The 4,916-nt window shown below is 40.3% G+C and overlaps 1 protein-coding gene across 1 annotated transcript in view; it reads right to left on the bottom strand.

Moving 5' to 3' along the window:
- The window catches only part of MTX2 (metaxin 2), a gene marked incomplete at its 5' end in the record, with an annotated part of 63,725 nt that overhangs the window by 37,147 nt on the left and 21,662 nt on the right, over nt 1-4,916 (bottom strand). The window lies entirely within an intron of this gene.

Raw genomic sequence — 4,916 nt, forward strand, 5'->3', positions numbered from 1 at the left:
TCTTGCAGTCCTTAGTGCTGCCACGGAGGTGGGAAGGCTCCTGCCACCACCACTGTGCTCACCAACCAGAAGCCGGGCTCGCTGCTCCTTAGCGCTGTCTCAGAGGCAGGAGAGGTTCCTGCCACCCCGCCAGCCATGAGCCCAGCTTCTGGCTGAGGGGTGTTCCCACTGTGGGAGCACACTGACCACCTGAAGGCAGCTCCTGCATTAAGCACCAGTCCCCTCGTGGTCAGTGCACATCATAGCGACCAGTCATTCCCCCATTCAGTTGATTTGCATATTAGGGTTTTATTATATAGGACTAGAGGCCTGATGCATGACTTCATGCACCAGTGGGGTCCCTCGACCTGGCCTGCGGGACTGGGCTGAAACCAGCTCTCTGACATCCCCCAAGGGGTCCCGGATTGCAAGAGGGCACAGGCCAGGCCGAGTGACCCCACCAGTGCGTGATCGAGGCCAGGGAGGGATGTGGGAGGGTGGCCAACCAGGGAGGAATCACGGGAGGGCTCCAGGGCGTGTCCAGCCTGTCTGGCTCAGTCCCTATCAGCCAGACCCCAGCAGCAAGCTAACCTACCGGTCAGAGTGTCTGCCCTTTGGTGGTCAGTGCATGACACAGTGCCTGGTCGACCAGTTGATTGCCCCCTGGTGGTCAGTGCATGCCATAGCAAGTAGTTGAGCAGCCTTAGCATATCATTAGCATATTACGCTTTGATTGGTTGAATGGATGACCAGATAACTGGACACTTAGCATATTAGGCTTGTATTATATAGGATTGTGTTTGATTTAAAGCATTCAATATTAACATTTTGGGGTATGGAATAAAAGCATGATTACAAAAATTATTAATGCTCACACAAATTCAACATGTCCTAACATTTTTTTTAACACTTCAGTTAAAAAAACCAAATCTTCCTGCAATCTTCCATTCCTCCTGCTGACACTGATTACATGTACTTCTCTCAAGGATCGGTAGTAGTGCATATTTACAATATACCAGATACTTTTTCTAAGTGCTTTATGTATATTAACACATTCACGACTCCCAAGAGAATAGATTCTATATCTCCATCATCTATCATATCTTACAGATGAGGAAACTTGAAACAAAGAATACTGTTTAAGATATATTGTATTTGGAACAGAGACCAACTGTCCATTTCATTTGTGGAATCTGCTACAAAACAAAAACAAAAACACACCAGCATTTGAAGAAACTCAAATAAAGTATTTCTCTTTGCAGAAAACTTGTAAGTAAAGTTCATATGTGTTTGTTCATACTGTATTTCTAGGCGTGTGTAGTCAATACAAGAGTCACCAACTACATGTAGCTACTGAGCACCTGAAATGTGAGTAGCACAAATTGCAATGTGATGTTAAATATAAAAAACACACCAGAGCCTGAATTTAATATAAATGTAAAACATACCATTAATAAAGTTTGTACTGATTACATGATAAAATGATAATATCTGGAAACCCTCATAAAATAAAATAAATTATTAAAATTAATTTCATTTGTTTCTTTTTACTCTTTTAATGGGGCTACTGAAAAATTTTATACATATGTGGCCCACACTATTATATTACACTAGCGGCCCAGTGCACGAATTCGTGCATGGGTGGGGTCCCTCAGAGTGGCCTGTGGGGACTGGGCCAAAACCAGCAGTCCAACCCTGCCTGTTGCTCCCCCCGATCCCGGCCCCACTGCACGTGCCGTGGGCTCCACCGAGTCAGTCCTGATCGGGAGAGGCTCGCACCGCGGTACTGGCGCTCGCCAGCCATGAGCCCTGAATCTGACGCCTGTCCCGAGGGAGGTAGAGGGGGCCGAGACATGATCAGCCCTCTGGGCGGGCAGTGGGACGCTGTTGCTGGCCCGAGATCCCGAGATCCGGCCCACTCACATTCGCGCCAGTTGTCAGGAGCCACCTGGTGGCCGCTTTTATATTGTTTCTTCCTTGCAAATTATCTAGGGAGGGGAAGTGGCCGCAGTGCCCGAGGCTGACTTCCAGGAGGCCGGTGGCGCTGTCGGGATTGTGTAGGTGGCTACGGTCCGTCAGTGCCTAGCGCGTTCTCTGGAGACTAGACCTGCAGGACTACTGAGGGGTGGGGCTGCTAGATGGGTTGGTCATCTGAAAGGCACTCCCGCTGTGGGAGCACACTGACCACCAGCGGGCAGCTCTGCGTTTAGCGTCTGCCCCCTGCACTGAGCGTGATCAGTGTGCATCATAGTGACCAGTCGTTCGGTCATTCGGTTGCTTAGACTTTTATATATACAGAAATCTATTAAATAGTAGGTTTAGGTTTAGGAATATGAGTAGCCACAGAAAATTATTATCGAAGTTCTTTTACCAATCAATACAAGCTTAACTCCTTCAAAGTGGAAGTATTATAAAATGGAAAGTTTCTCTCTCACTGTGTGTGTGTATGTGTGTGTAGTATGTCATATAGATGTATATATACCTATATGTATGTATGTGCATATGTATATATCATGAAAAACAGAGGAACACACACTACACTAATACTTAACTACATTCAACACATGAGATTATTTTATGACCAGGCAAACACTTGAGGTAATACCAATACTTTGTGGATGAGAAAAGAAAAACAAATCTAAGAGGAAATAACAGCCATGAGAAAAAACTTTATTTTCTTTTAAACTGAACTCATAAAGGTCCTTTAATCAAAAATGATCGAACCACTTAGTTTCAGGGGTATAATAAATGCCAACTCTATGTGGTAAGCAAAATTTAAATTTCTTGATGGCTTAACTAGCAGACTATTAAAATATCTGATGTATGATATCTGGTATCTTCTAGTAAATATCCAGTTTATGGATACCTGTCACATTGTTTTGATCAATTTCATACATTTAACTGATTCTTCTAAACGGATGCTGGTCCACTATATAGATGAAAATTACTCCATAAAGTTTACATCAGATATCTGGAAAAGTCACATTTATAGTCATGGCTTACTATCAGCTGTCAAGCCAAAGAATATTAAAGAAAACCAAGAATTTTTAATATATGCTGGTTAATTTATCATCTAAGTGACATATGTAGTATAACAAAACAATTGAAAATGGTTAAGCAAAATTCTGCATTTTGAAAGGTTCCTTTTTTTCTGGTTTTATTTTTTATTGCAACTATGATTTGAGAAGCCATGGTGAGAAAGCAAATTAGCAGGAACCATAAAAATAGAGTTGCTAAATAAAGTACACACTAAGATTTTGTTTTTCCCTCCCACAGATTATTTAAGACATTCATTTTTTTATCGCTAATATACCAATATTTTAGTTTGCTATGAAAACTAGTTAAACCATCTATCCCAGGGTTTCTCAGCATTGACACTACTGATATTTGGGGCTAGATAATCCTTTATTATGGAGAGACTATCCTATGTATTGTAAGATGTTTAAGAGCATCCCTGGCATCTACCCAATAGATGACAATAGCACTCTCCCACAACAGCTGAGACAACTAATCATGTCCAAACATGGTCAAGTGTCCTCTGTGGGGTTGAAATCTCCCTTAGTTAAGAACCATTGGTGTATTCCTACCCAAAATACTTTCCTTGGTGAAAATTACTTCAGTACTTCCTAAACTACTCTTCCTTGGGGATTCCCAGACAGCTTCAGCAGAGAGATCATTAAACTTCCTAAAACCATATGCAGAATACTCTGGGTAGGTTTTTAATTGTGTGCATGCACTGGGATGTGTTTCATCAGATCCTGAAAGAGTTATCCCAAAAATGGCAATTAAAAAAGCGTTAAGAATTAGTGCTTCTTAATAATAACAGTGACTAAAATATTCACTGTTCCCTGAGCCATCTTTTCAAGGCTATTAGGCTATAAAGATTGACAATACTGCCGAAACTGGTTTGGCTCAGTGGATAGAGCGTCGGCCTGCGGACTGGGGGGTCCCAGGTTCGATTCTGGTCAAGGACATGTACCTTGGTTGCGGGCACATTCCCAGTAGGAGATGTGCAGGAGGCAGCTGATCGATGTTTCTCTCTCATCGATGTTTCTAACTCTCTATCTCTCTCCCTTCCTCTCTGTAAAAAATCAATAAAATATATTTTAAAAAAAAGATTGACAATACTAGTTTATACAAAGCAAATCATTTATTGGTGCTATTATTAGGCAAAATTGCTTTTACCACACGTACAAACCCTTCATCCAACAAATATTTACTGAGTGCATTCTATAGGGTGTCCCAAAATTCACTCAAGAAGTAATTTTGATAGAAAACACAGGTTTATAATTAAAAATTGTAAATTTTTTATTGATTCATAAAGTATACAGTATAGGGTTATGTATGGAATAGCACATCGGGTAAATGGCCGCCACGGCTTTGCTGGCACATACGCAAAGCCATGGTCTTCAATGGTCTTCATTGTCCCTGCTCCTGAGCCATAATTGGCACTTGGTAATGCTTATCAAATTGAAGGGATTGAAATCAAAGGGCAACAGATATTAGAATCTGATTCAATAAACCAAGTAAAATTAGGCTTTTCTGTTGTTGTTGTTAATGCTCACGCAAAATTCAAATCTTGCGTGAATTTTGGGACACCCTATATATTCTAGACACCATGTTATTAGTATTTAAAAGCTAAACTTAAATTCTATTTCCCTTACAAAAATAAATAAATAAATAATTTTTAAAAAGTTAAATAGCAGTATAAAATCCATATTTATTGCCTATAACCAACTAAAATTTCTGCTTCTCAAAAGTTAACATAAGAATATGCACTAGTTATAATGCTAGTGCCTAAAGATAAAGGTAAATAAATAAAATAAACATAATTTATTTTCTAAAAAGATACAAATCTTCAAAAAGAAAGAAACTTAAAGATACTCAGACTTATACAAATAAGTTATTATTCAATAGATTCCTTTTCATCTCTCCTT

Source organism: Myotis davidii, unplaced genomic scaffold (genome assembly GCF_000327345.1).
Source record: "Myotis davidii unplaced genomic scaffold, ASM32734v1 scaffold370, whole genome shotgun sequence".
Classification (NCBI taxonomy): Eukaryota; Metazoa; Chordata; class Mammalia; order Chiroptera; family Vespertilionidae; genus Myotis; species Myotis davidii.